This window comes from Notechis scutatus, chromosome 1 (genome assembly GCF_049901735.1).
Source record: "Notechis scutatus isolate UNSWTSFEM ecotype Mainland chromosome 1, rNotScu1.2, whole genome shotgun sequence".
Classification (NCBI taxonomy): Eukaryota; Metazoa; Chordata; class Lepidosauria; order Squamata; family Elapidae; genus Notechis; species Notechis scutatus.
The window spans coordinates 268,149,817-268,164,569 of record NC_142009.1 but is presented as its reverse complement, the minus strand read 5'-3'; the positions used below and the strand labels follow the sequence as shown (position 1 = coordinate 268,164,569).

General features: G+C 38.3%; 1 protein-coding gene across 12 annotated transcripts in view; it reads left to right on the top strand.

Moving 5' to 3' along the window:
• Positions 1 to 10,411: 10,411 nt before the first annotated feature.
• PHF21A (PHD finger protein 21A) overlaps positions 10,412 to 14,753 on the top strand; it is a 163,488-nt gene continuing 159,146 nt past the window's right edge. For 4 of the 12 annotated variants that reach the window (XM_087951297.1, XM_026671265.2, XM_026671267.2 and 1 more), the window contains exon 1: positions 10,420 to 10,864. The gene's annotated coding sequence lies outside the window, so the exon portion shown is untranslated. Of the gene's footprint in view, positions 10,865 to 10,967; positions 11,100 to 11,160; positions 11,195 to 14,753 lie in introns of those variants that run through there. The other 8 variants (XM_087951299.1, XM_087951302.1, XM_087951296.1 and 5 more) reach the window with 6 other exon arrangements.

The following is a 14,753-nucleotide window of genomic DNA, read 5'->3' as shown; positions in this document are numbered from 1 at the left end:
TTTGAAGTTGCCATTTGTTTGACCATTCTGACACATAGTCAAGGTCTTTTTGAAGGGTAGCAGTATTGTCAGTGGTGTTGAATAGCTTTACATTATCAGCGAAGAGAATGCAGTTGCTCTTGATATGATCACAGGTTATTTATGTAGAGTATTAAGAGAGTTAGTCCTAGAATTCTGCCTTGGGGGATACCACTGTTGACAGGTACAGGATTTGATAGGACGCTCCCAATTTTGACCATTTGTTGCCTGTTTGACAGGAAAGCTTCTATCCAGTTATGCAGGTGTCCAGAGATACCATAAGATTTTAATTTTAGGAGTAGTTTGTCGTGTACCACTGAATCAAAGGCTTTACAGAAGTCTATGTAAATTGCATCAATTGCAATTTTGAGACGCTATCATGATATACATGGCAGCTACTATTCCTTGCGTGCTTTGGTTCTGATCTCCCTCTCCAGATGCCTTAGGAAATTTATAGTTAACAGGTCTGTTTGGATTTAGTAGCTTGGCAAGCACTCCCTCCCTCCCATTCAACCACTGTCTGTGTACACAACTGCACCTTAATATCCAATGAGCTCTGTTCTGGGTGCAATTTCAGAGTCACAATACGACTCTTTTAGAACTGGAGGTAAATTTTAGTTGCGAAGATGCAATTGACAGAGATTCCAAGATTTTGGAGACTTTTAGGCTTTTTAAATTTCATACAGTGAAACTATTTACAACAGGTAATTTACAATAGGTATTTACAACATCCGTTTTTACCTTGTGTCAGGTTTACTCCTAAATCTCTTTCCCAGAGACTATTTCCCTCTAGCACTCCTGCAAACTGCTTCACTTTCTCCCCCATGACTCCATCTCCCGCCCCCATTTCTGGGCTTATAAAGAGAGTGAAAAGAACGTGCTGGAATTGCAACCAGGGTGCTCAGCAGTTTCTCTCTGTTCTTGGATCTGCTCAGCCAGAGCATCTGCATCTCCTTCATGGGAGGAAGAGCCTCTCTCAGGGTCTTCTCAAAGACCTGGGCAGCCATCTTGGGTTTGGGGTAAAATTTTTGTTTGTCTGGGATTTCACTTGTCTTCTTCCAGGGAACCATCCATAGACTATTCTTCTTCCTCTCTGATGAGGAAAGTGACAACTATTCTATGCATTTATCAAACTTTCCTGCCCCCCTCTCTCACCAATTTTTAGTCACACCAGGAGCGTGTCCACTAGCAATTGAGGAGTCAGGTGCCCTTTCAAGGCTCCAGTCCCCAACACCTATTGTGCCAGGTTGGACCAATGGGATTGCTATTTTTAACCTCCCCACAACATCTCTGGCTAGTAGCCAGGCCAACTGATCAGGCGGGGCAACAAGGTCAGTTATAATTGAAGGCCAGAATTGAGCTTCTTCTCTTCTTTCTCCATTTGCTGACTCATGCCAGCAGAACAGTAACTGTGCTAGGCCACTAAAAACACCTGCCACATTGGCATATCCTGCTGAGGCATAAAATACATCTTTTAAATCATCAGAGATTACCTCACAGGTTCTACTATGTCATAGTCCCGTGATGTGGAACCTATGGCATGCATGCCACAGGTGGCATGCATAGCCATTTGTGCCGGCATGTGAGTTGCAGGCAAACTTACCTCACTGCGCATGTGCGTGCCTCACAGCTGATTTTTGGCTGGTTTGAGGCCTTTTTCGGCCTCCCAGAGGCTTGAAAAAAGCATCTGCAGGCCGAATAGGCCAGTTTTGTCACTTCCTGTAATAACGGAAGTGACAAAACGGGCCTATTCGGCCTGCAGAGGCTTTTTTCAAGCCTCTGGGAGGCTGAAAAAGGCCTCAAACCAGCTGTGAGGTGCAATGCAGGTAAGGGGGGGTGGCGGGGATTGCGCGTGCATGTACAGGGGCCATGGAGGGACACGCATTGCCTTCTGGGTGCTGGCACATGAGCACGCGAGCGCCAGCAAGCACACAATTTTTGGCACAGGAGCCCCAATAGAGCCAGTTTGGTGTCGTGATTAAGGTGCTGGCCTGAAACCAGGAGAATGCGAGTTCTAATCCCATCTTTGGCATGAAACCTGGCTGGGTGACTTTGGAGCAGTCACTTTCTTCTAGCCCAACTCAGATCACAAGCTTGTTGTGGAGAAAATGAGAGGAGAAGGTATTATTTTGTATCTTCACTGCTTTGAGTTATTTATAAAAGTAATAAAGGCACCATTTTAAATAATCTAATAATAAAATCTAAAAATAACTAATTTAGAAAGTTGTGATATTTTGATGTAAATCAGTATTATGCACTATGGCTTTCATCCAATCTATTAAAATGTTAAAGTTATGAATAATTATATGCCTCTGCCCTTGACTTGGATGCTTCTATAGTTAATTATATTATTGTAGCAGTCATTATTTGGTAAGAAAAAGTGCTGAAACTCTTTGTAGTTGTTTACTATATAATTCCATTTAGGGAAGTGCAGTACAATCTCAGCCATATGAAACCTCTGCTGATGCCACAGGACCTTACCCTATTCTCCAAGTCCTTTATCCCAGGGATGATATCGGAATGGAAGAATCCCCCTTACCTACATCGCCAATTCTGATAGAAGACATATGTCTCTTTAGATAGAAGTTCATCCTAAAACCGAAAGCTAGACTGCTCACAATTTTTCACTTGCTGAATTTAAACAAAAGTTATATGTAAAGTCCATTATTTGCAATGTTTTGTTTACTTTTTACTCACTCTTTATAGACCTTCAGATGCTGATCAAGTACAATTTCATCACCTCACATCATCACAGCCCTTGAGTAAAGGCTGCTAGGAACTAAAATCCAAATATATCTGCAGTATGAGAGATCCTTACTCTGTAGCTTTAAATACTTATGATAGCACATTTAAAAATATATTGGAACTTCATGTAAGTTTAATAGAACTAAACATAATTAAAATGTTTATGAACATCAAAAATGAAATATTAAGATGGAGATAGGCATACAGTTAGTACAATTAATCTGTGTGCCAGAAATAATTGCGTATCTAAATAACTATGTGGAACATTGTAAGTATGGTAGGAAAAAAAGCAAATATTTAGCAACACTATAATCCAGTTCAAAAGTCACTGTGTAATACCTCACTAAATAATGCCCACAGTTGTAGGAAGCTCAAATTATAATCATTCCAGTATTTATATCTCAGTTTGGCTCACAGCTGCCAGTCTGAAGAAAAGTAGAGTACCTTTGACTGTAATGCTACTAAAACTGCTGAAACTTCGCAACAGGGAAAATATTTAAATTTTTAGAAATTGTTAACTTTTTTAATAAACAAAGAAAAAAGTCATGGAAATAGAGTTGACACTACAGTGACTTGCAAAGTGAGCCATATGTTTCAGCTTATGCCCACAGAAGACCCAAACTATGTATGTATCAAATGTAAAATACCTGAATTATGAGAAGAGAAGAAAAAGTAAAGGGTCTAGACTAAAGGCAACTTTAAACACTTTGAAACTCAATGAACAAAACGAAAAATCCCAACCTAAACAAGAAGACTACACCAAAATAAAACACAATAGGGAGCAAACAGCTTCTAAAAAAATGATGATGACCCCATATATGAACATAAAGAAGAAAACCAATATACCCAAATTGAACACAATAGGGAACAAACAGCTTCTGTAAAAAAATGAGCCTGCATATGTACCTAAAGAACAAGACAGGTGGAAACATGTCACTTTTAGAAGAAAACAACAACCAAGAGCAAAACCCCTTCTATCTACCCTAGCCCACTCCAATTAAACCCCTCTGGAACTGAACAATTGCTTTCATAGCCTCCCTCTGGAAGAAAATATAGACACTCACAAAAGAGCATTCATCAATAGTTTCTAAAAAAGAAACACAATCCAGTATTCCTCTGACAGGAAGAAAACTATTCCAGACTTCCCTAGGGAAAAAAAGGAAAATATTGGTGATAGGAGATTCAATTTTTAGGGGAACAGAAACTACAGAATGCAGACCAGGCAGTCAATCTAGGGAGGTATATAGTCTCACTGGAGCAAAAATAAAAAATGTAACTGAGTACTAATCAATCTCACAGATTACTACCCCTTTCTTCTACACGTGAGGACCAGACACAACAATGAATTTGAAAACAATAACCAGAGATTATGAACAGCTAGGGAAGAAAATTAAAGAATTAGGAGCACAAGTGATATCTTCATCTATACTTCCAACAAAAGGCCAACATCCAATGAGGGACAAAGGATTTTACAAACAAACCACTGGCTTAAAAATGGGTGTCATCAACAGAACTTCGGCTTCCTAAACCATGGTTTACATCACCTATATGAAGGGCTACGGGCAAGGGATGGAGTGAACCACACAAAAACCGGAAAGTATATATTCAGAAAACGACTGGCTCATCTTATCAAAAGGTCTTTAAACTGAAATTGAGGGAGGAGATCAACAGATAGCCTTAATCTGTAAAGATGAAGCTAGGAAAGCAAAGGCTCAGAATGAATAAAGACTTGCAACAAAAGTCAAAGATAACAATAAAAAAGTTTTTTCAACATCTAAATAACAAGAAAAAGTCAAGGAAACAGTCGGTGAACTAAAGAGAGGAGATGGCAATGAAGTAACAGGCAGTAGAGACATAGCAGAGCTGCTGAAGTGTTGTACCTTATGATTCTCGATTCTTGATGAATGTATCTTTTCTTTTATGTATACTGAGAGTATTTACATCAAGACAAATTCTGTGTGTCCAATCACACCTGGCCAATAAAGTATTCTATTCTATTCTATTCTTCTATTCTATTCTACTCTATTCTAGTCTATTAACTCATTCTTTGCATCAGTCTTCTTCACACAAAAAGATACTATAGCCCAATCTACCAAAAACATAACTATAAAAAAAGACTAGAAATAAAAATTAAAATAAGCAAGAAAATGGTAGAACACCTGTCTGCCCTTGATAAATATAACTCACTGGAACCTGATGGATAACATGCCAGAATTCTGAAGAAGCTGGCAGATGTTATCCCAGAACCATTGTAATCGTATCTTTACAAAATCTTGGAGCACCAGGAAACTACCAGAGAATTGGAAAAGAGCTGATGTGGTTTCCATCTTCAAAAAAGGAAAAAAATTGACCCAGGAAACTACAGACAAATCAGACTAACATCAATGCCTGGGAAGATACTGAAAAAAACAACCAGATCTTTGAACATCTAGAAACAAAGAAAGTTATAACTAGTAGCTAGCATGAGTTTGTTAAAAAGAGATCCTGCCGATCTTATTTCATTCTTTGACAATGTGACTAAATTAGACTGGCAAAATCTGTGGACATCATATATTTAGACTTCAGCAAGGCATTTGACAAAGTAGACCACAACCTACTTCCTGGTATGCTAGAAAAATGTGGGATAGACAGCATCATGACCAGATGGATTTGTAATTGGTTGACATATTCAAAGAGTAGTCCTTAATGGTACTACATCTACATGGAGAAGAGTAAGCAGGTTCCATCTTAGGCCCAGTTCTCTTTAATATTTTCATAAATGACTTAGATGGGGGAATAGAAGGGGAACTCATTAAATTTTCAGATGACCCTAAGCTGGCAGGAATAGCCAAAACCCCAGAAGGCTCAGGATCCAAAAAGTTATTGACAGACTTGAACAATGGGCCCTAACAAAATGAAATTTAATGTGGAAAAAAGCAAAATTTTACTCCTGGGCAGGAAAAATCAAAGGTACAAGTACAGATTAGGTGACACCTGGCTCAAAAACAGTAGCTGTGACAGGGACCTTGGAGTCCTGGTGGACGATCACATAAAAAAAGGGGTCAGCAGTCTGCGGCAGCAGACAAAAAACCTAATAAAATCCTTGGTTGTATAAACAGAGGCACAGAATCAAAATCACGTGAAGTATTAGTAACACTTTATAAAGCCTTAGTAAGACCACAACTGGAATACTGCATTGTTTTGGTCACCACATTACAAAAAAGATGTTGAGATGTTGGAAAAAGTGCAAAGAAGAGCAACTAAAGTGATTAAAGGCCTGGAGACTAATATAGGATAAAAAGATAAAATGAAGCATTCAAAATACAATATTGCAATAATTTAAAAAATGGAAAATAAATCAATGCCAATTTTCCTTTTAGATTTCCAAATTCTTGTACATATTTTCTCGAAGATTACACACTAAAACCAGAATTTCTTTTTCAGTAAAAACTGTGCATCCCAAAGTTAAAAGCGATTTTATTACTAAATAAGCAAGATGATAGTGCAGAATTTGGAAACACATTCATCTTTTTAACATTTCTCATTTCTGTGTACAGTAGAGTATCATCATCAGATTCTATTTCTAATACACATTACACTCTTCCCCCTTTGAAATTTTTGCACCCAAGCTTAAAGATGTCTGGAAATGCAATTTTTTAAATGAATTTCTGTGCTCACGGAGTAGAAGATCATAATGTTGCTTGCTTTTTGTTCAGCTTGTATTATCAACTCAATCATAGTATGTAAACTTATTTTTAACCATGTTATATAAGCCTTATTCAACCATGATTTAAACATACTATGGTTAGTGTAGTATATGATCTCAGTTTGGTGGTCAACACACGGGAGGAGGCGAAAAAAGATGGTAATAGGACCCATCTAGGTAGGGAATGACTAGGTATGTTTTCCCGTATATATCCATAAGATTTTAATAAAAAGGTAGAATAAAACTATCAATAGTGTAACACTGAACATCTATATTGCCTGCACTTTATCTGGGAAATGCCCCAGAAATTATCAGTATGACTTTGCAAAAACCTCCTAAATGCAGAATGGCATTACAAAATAAGTACACTACATAAAGGCCCTATAATGTAATAATTATATTTGAAAGACATACTTCAGAAACAAAAATAATTCTAGCACGTTTGCCTCGGCTTGCGTTTCTATTATTTATCTAAGCAAGTTATTTATCTAAGCAAGTCCATTAAAATGGGTAAAATGAAAGTAAAATGATTAAAAATTGTAACTGTATAGTGTTTAAAATCAATTTCAAGCAAAGGGCTACTTATTACTTATTTAAAGTATTTTTATACGGCCTTTGTAAAAGTTTTCTTTACAACTTTGTGTCTCTCTGTCTGTGTATACATAACACATATATTAAGTAAGCTGAAATAATTATTGCATAAAGTACATAAAGAGGTAGCAAAAATGTAAATCTATATACTAATTGGGAAATTATGTACTACAAACGTAAAATTATGTACTTTACAAAATATAATTATATAAAATTAACAAAATTTCTTTAAAGAAAACCTTTACATTTATTAGCCAATTTATTACCAATACAAAATAACAAAGTAATATTCTCCAACGTTATCAGTTCTTTAGAATCTGTGGCTTCCCCTGTATTGCCCAATTGAAAGTTGTGACGAACAAAACTGAACATGCCAACAGTTGCTAGAGGCTTTACTATCACAGAATGCCACACAGTACTCGTATTTTAAACATCAGCAGAAAACCCAAGATTTTAAAATATATTACTGTCACATTACTCTCATCCTTTACTCATAATTATAACATTGTTACTAATTGCACAATTAATTCATCCAGGTTTCCTGCACAATTTATTGATCAAACAGAGGTCATAAACTTTCAAAAATGTTTGTACAAGGCACCTTTCCATACTGCAGCACCCAAAGGCAATGGGTTGGATCCAATCTTTGGAGAATGTACTGAAATTAATGAAATTGTTTGAGAGATGCCCAACCTTGCTTTGTGTTAACCAGAGTACTTAATGAGAATATAAGTAGCATCATCTCAACCTGTCCATACAGCTCTTCAATTTGTAGCTTATATAAAGATGAGCATAGTATCTGAAACATTTTTGGTAAGGGTGAACTAAACTTAAATTTAGTCCCTTGTTTATTATAAAACTGAACCCAGCTCATTTAAGAGATTTACGCATCTTATTAAGTACTACAGTGATTTATTTGGGATAATGTGTATTCTGTCAACCAAAGAATTCTGATTTATAAACCATGGAATACAGCTTAAGGAAATACACCATAGCTTCTTTAACACAAGAATCATTATTACTCCCTCATAGCTGCTGTTAAATGGCCTACTGCCTTTGAAGTTGATGGCTATATGATCTAATTATCAAATGGTTAACGACTAACAAATTCATATATTACCACACTCACACAAAAAACTTTAAATGTTCTCATCCAGGCTTTTCATATATAAAGTATATTAAACTTTTAGCTTTCTATTAAGTATTATGAAGAGCATAATCAACTCAATGCATAGTTGAAACTGAAAACAAACCATAACATTGCATCTAACATCATGAATCTAAATATATCTGCTATGTCATTAAGTTTTGCATGTACTGCAAATAGTTTGATACAATCTGGCAAAAATTATACAGTATGTGTATGATACTTTATTCACAACCATATGAAATATCACTGATTTCTTTTGCATGAATTTTAGCAATATATTTAGAATCCAAATTTTAGTTTGATCAATGTTAATTGATCTGATTATTTAATTCAAAATATAGTACTTTGTATACTGTATATTTATAAATAGAAAGTTATGATAAAATTCTATTGCAATTCCAACAGAGGGAAAATTTCAAACATATCAAACATTGGATAACAAAGATAAACTTTATTTTCACTTTGTGTTAATTTCTAACCAACCTTAGGTTACAATTACATAAGTTTTCTGATGCTCAGAAAATCTTATTAACAAAAACAGGCATTATAAATTTCAATTAAAACCTAACATTAAATTAAGACAGATAAAATAAACACAGGTAAGAAGAGAATCTTATAACCAAGTAAGTAAACATACATATTGATTTTACAGTTAAAATCAAGTTATGCCTGAGATGCTAATAGGATACATTTTTCTTTTACTTTGGTACACTAGCAAGATATTTCTCTTTTTGCTGGTGTTTGCACAGGACGCTTTCCAGGATTTGCTAAATTGTCCCAACTGCTTATGCTCAAGCAATACAACCATTAACTAACCCCACTGGCTCAGTTCACACAATACATTTAATTAAAACATAGTCGGCTGGTTTGTGGTCAGCTCGCCTATCATGAAGTCACTCAAGAACTCGCCCTCTCCTTTAATTTTACCCAGCCACCCTAAATATATTAACTTTGTAACAATGACCTCCATTAAATATTGCAGCGATATTTTCTTTCAGCTAGGCAGAATCCAAGGGCTCTTCCCATTGTTAGACTGGTGCATGTATAGTTATTTTTTCTCTCCCTCCCTACTCGCCCCCCCTCCCCAAACCTCGCAGCCCTTACTGCCCTGTTGCATCAACTTCCTGTCCAAGCTCCTCGCTTTGGGATGATGGTGAGAATTCTTGGGTCTCTCTCACACCCCTTTCCCTCCTCCGGTATGTCAGCTTCCTGTGCAAAAATCCCGTACGCCAGGCTAAAGATGCCTGTGTGTTGCCGCTGCCCTTGGTGCATCCACTTCCTGTGCAAAGCCCCTTGCATTGGGGCGATTGTTCTTTTTTTTAAAAATAATAATATTATTATTCCTGCCTTTGGTGCATCAACTTCCTGTACGGATTCTTTTGCAAATGGGTGAAGAGCACGTTTGCGAGGACACTACCAGCTTGTTCGCTGCTGCTGCTGCTGCTGTTGTTGTTCTTTTCCTATTGCCCTGGTGCATTCGCTTCCTGTGCAGAATCCTTTACATTGGGGCGGGGTGGGGGGGCGAGCGAGCGAGGATGCTCGGCTGCATTTCTCCACATTCCTTAGTGTATCCGCTTCCTGCGCAGAGCCACTTGCAATAGGGGGGGAAAAAAGATGCTCGCACTTCTGGTTTCCTCTTGCTGCCGCTGCTCCCACCGCCTGCCCCCAGTTCGTTTCCCTCCCTCCCTCCTCTGCCTGCCCCGGTGCGTGATCTTTTCCTGCCACCGCTGCTCTGCGAGAGTTTGCTGCCCTACTTCACTCTACTTTAGTTTCACTCACTTTACATCCGGGTTTTTTCCCTAGGCAATGGGTGCCGCACCACAGCCCGTTCCTTAGGCAAAGGGAAATAAATTCGCTGCACCGACACGTCAAGTAGTCCCTCTGGAGAAGCCTTGAGGCGCCCCCTCCTCTCCCCGAGCAGGCCGGCCACCCCCTCCTCCTTCATTCATAGGGAGATAAGGTGGGGAGCCCCGGTTGAAGGGGGAGGCCTCCTACGCCTCCGCTTTTGTCCCCCAAACCTCGGCTCCCTTCTTCGCTTCGGAGAGCGGCCGAAGTAAGCCGCGTTTGTGTGCGAGAGTTGTGTCGGGGGCGCGCGGGCAAGCGAGGGAGTCTGGAGCGCGCGCCGCTGGCAGGCCAGGCAAAAGCAAAGCAAAGCAAAGCAAAGCAAAGCGAGGAGGGGAGAAAAAAAAAAAACGGAGGGCCGGTGGCGGAGGGATTCAGGCGTGCGGGTGCTGCGGCCGGGCCGGGTGAATGGGATTGAAGAAGAGTTCAGCTTCTCGGCTTGTTTTTGTGTCACAGTTTCTCTTCTTCTGCGCCTCTTCTGCTTCGTTCCTTTCTTCCTGCCTGTCCCCTCCTCCCCTCTGCAGGAGGAGCCCCCCTGGGAAAGGGGAAGGAAAAGGACCCCTCAGAGGAGAGAGAGAGAAGAGAAAAGCAGGAGGAGGAGGAGGAGGAGGAGGGAGCAACCAACCAACCATCTTCCACTCCCAGCTTAGATTAAAGAAAGTGAGAGGAGGAGGAGAGAGAGAGGAGCCAAGAAGAGGGGGACAGGGAGGCCCAGAGGAGCAGCTGCACCGCCTTCTCCCTATGAAGAGGACTCCTTTCCCCCTCAAACAGAGGTCCTGCCAGGGGGACCCCAGCCAGACCACCTCGGCGGCAACATCACCACCACCAGCAGGGTGTAGTATCCCACCTTTTGGATATTCTCTCTCCTTTCCCCCCCCCTTCCCCTTTCTTTCTCTCCCCAACCCCCCGTCCTCTGTTGCCTGGCTCGGGAGTTTCGGGGGTGGGTGGCGGGAGGGGGGGAAGAAACAGAGAAAAAGGGTGGATGGTGTGTGGGTGCGCGCTGGGAGGAGGGAGTCCACCATGGAAGACTCCGGAGCCAACTTGGAGATGAGGAGCCACAACTTCAGGGTAATTCACCCGCCCCCCCCTCCTCACCCGGAGGTATAACGCCTAGGGATGCGGGAAGGGGGCATGTCCTTTCTCTGTCACCTGTGAGGATTGAAGTAAGTTTCTGTGAGAGGAGGAGGAGGAGGAGGTGGTGGTGGAGCGGGAGGGGTTAGGTGACACATTGGAGAGAGAGTGTGTGTATGTGTATGTGTGTTCTGGGGGGGGGGGAGAGAGAAATGACACATTTTTGCAAAGAGAGGGGAAGGGAAGAGGACGATTTCCCCCACTCCTCCTCCCCAGGATGATCTTTTTTTCTAGGCCGTTTTTCTGTGGGGTTCATTTTCTTCTTCCTCCCTGATGCTGCCGCCGAGGAAGTTTTATTACCTTGAAGATGCTCCTGCTTTGATGATCGAGGCTTCGTAGTAAAGCTGCTGCGGCGGCGGTTTTTCCTCTCCTCCCTTCTTCTTTTTTCCTCCCCCCCCTTTTTTTTTTGCCTTTTAATTTGTCTTGGTAGCCCGAGTAGTGCTGGGAAAATTCCGTTTCTTCAGCAACTTGTTATTCTGAAGTCTCTCTTGCCCCCCTCACCCTGGGGCAGCCCATTTTGCATGGATACAAAGCTCAGTGCAAGGACACCTTTGGGATTTCACACTCCTGCTCTGGCACATGTTTGCAGTGACTGGAGACGTGTACCTTCTCTCTTCTCCCTATCTTTTCCTCCCATTTCTCTGTGTTTGGTACAAAGAGTAGGGGGTGTATGGGACTGCCATTTGGTCTGGTTGTTTTGTGCATGTGTATCTTGTTACTTTTCTCTGTGTTTGTTTCTTTGTTATTCTGAGCTTACTACAGATGGGATTCTTTCCCTCCCCCACTTTACATGTCTGCAGTTCAGTTGTTACTTTCAGGATTAAACAATACTTTTTTGTTGTGGATATAAAAATGAATTAGATCAACACAATTAAACCAAGTGACAGAAAATGAGGTTTTGTGATCAGTATGCATTTATCTGTGATGTTTACTAGTGACAGGGATGTTCTGAAAGGTGTGAGGATGTCATTTCACTTAAATTGCAGGTTATAAGTCCTTTATTTTAAATGACACATTCATGTGGAGAATAAATTGTTAGTAAAATTGGTGCAAACAACTCCCAAATAAATGTGCTGTTGCCATTTACTGTGTCATGTTTGTAATAAACTTCTCTAAGTAATGATTTGTACATTTTGATGAATTAATGCTTAGTGAAATCTATGTTCATGATTATGGTACAGAGATTTTGGCTGAGTTTTTCAGATATATTTTCAATAAGGACGGTATCTTAAAAAGTTAAGATTTTCATACATAGTATAAATATGAGGTAGAATATTCTAAACATAATGATAAAGTTATGTGTTTTTCTATTGAATAACATTAGATTTGAAATTAGTAAACCTAGGCATGCAAATCAGAATAAATTATTATTATAGTGTAGTATTCACGAAAAGTGCAGTTCCAGCTCATTATTGTTGAAATACTATCATTCTGTAAGACTAAAAGTAGCAACAGCTTTAGGGCAAGCATTATTAACATATGATTCTGTAATATCACAGGCCAGTATTTTGCCATATCTGCTGTCCAGTCTTAAACAAATTTCTATTGTATTTTTAGAATTTCAACCTTTTGAAATAAAAAGTTCAACACCAGAAAGAGAGAGTTTTAGGAACTCTTTTTCATAGAACTGCTTGCATTTTATTTATCATTTCCTTTGGCAGAACTTGTCTGGTTTCACTTTCTAACTATTTATTTCCTTTTTTCTTTTTTCTTTTTTTGTTTTCTAATGGCTTAACTATAGTGACCACTACAATCTGAGTATATTAGTGAATATTGAATGTTCTTTTCTTATGGAAAGTTAAGATGAGATGGGATTGAAAGTCTTGTTTAACACGCTGGTATTTCAGGGAAAACTGAAGTCAGCTGTCATAAACACTAGTGATCTTGCTAAACATGTGAGGAACTTTGCAAATCTGTAACTTTGAATATATTTTAAACTATATTTTTTTAAATTCTTTTCACCAAATATTGTCTTACTACGTAAATCATTACTAAGAATTTTATGTAAAAGCACTATTTTTACACAATCTAAGAATTTCCTCACAATTCTTATTCTTACTATGGATTTGAGTAATGTATGTTGGTCAGAAACTTTGGAAAGTATTATCTCTAAAGTAATAAAAATACATTGTAGCAGCATATATAATTGTTCTTAAATGAGAAATGCAGGCTTAACTTCTCAGATCTCTTCTACAATGGTGGCTATAGTAGTCTGGAGAAATGAAAATAGTACATTGTTATGCTTCTTTTAAAAATGGACCATTTGCTGGGGGAGGAGTTGGCAAGTTTTCATTGGTATAATGACTGTCAAAAACTTAGCCTACTGGTCTAAGTCTGGGTATTTAGGGGAAAATAAGGCATTATTGACATTAATATGCAGCATTGAAGGTATACTTTTTAAATGGAATTGGGGTTTGTTCTGTTTTACTACTTACATATGATGGCCTTCAAAACTGATAAAACTGTTTACTTTCTTAAGGCTGTACTTCTATATAAACCTTGGTTGATCTTCTGAATAGACATGTTTTAAATGCAAGGAAACTGAGGAAAATTTTCTTCCGCCTTTTTGTTGATATTTTTTCAAATTAAATATAATGAATTACTACATTTTATTACAGGGTGTAGAACACAAAAGTTTTTGCACTGCAAACATAAATGTATGTGATACTTGGTATCAATATTGTGGCATGTTTTAAAAAACAGCTTCACCTAGACTAGCTAGACCTGACTCCCACTGGCCATTCCCACTGAGGTGTTAGGGCTGTTGAACTCCAACAGATTTGGAGCACCAGTTAAGTGAAGCAGATCTAGACTATATTCAAAACAATAGTTAAGCGTGGAATCAGCTTATTTTCTCTTTCAGTATGTATTGTAAGTTATTTGATATTGAAACATTTCACATTTTTATATGCATAAGTGTTCAATATTGGACTTCAATATTTATTTCTTGTAAAAACAAAAGTTCTTAAATTCCAATAATCATTTTGATGTAATCCATCTCTTAAACTTATTTTAATTTTAGTGGGATCAGATCTAATTGCATGCTTAAAATTTAATTGAAATAATGCGATTTGAATATAAGTTTGGATAAAGTTTTTTCTTTTGTTAATTCTATATAGAAAAGTTTCATTGCATTTTTGGATCATATTTCTTATACTGTAGCATTAATAACAGATTATAATACTAAAGAAAAGTATATAGGAGGAAACAATTTTTCTAAGAACTGGCACCCTAATTTTAAGGCATCTATAGAGAATTTAAATTAGGGTGACTTCGTTTAGTACTTTTGGAATAGATTCAGCACTAAAATTTATTGGGAGCTTAAGTATTCAGGGTATTACTTTGCATAGCTTATTCCATTCCATATTAGTCCTAATTAAAAATTATTAAACTATGTACTTAACTGGAAATCTGCTGAAATCAATAGGAATAATTTCTGAGTAGATATGTATAGAATTGCAGTAGTATTAGTGTAACTCATATAGTTTAAAGATACATTTTCATTCTTTTCACTTTTAATGAATAATACAGTGGACAAACTTTCACAAGAAATCAACAATGTGATTTATAATCTTTGTGATATCTGAGCTA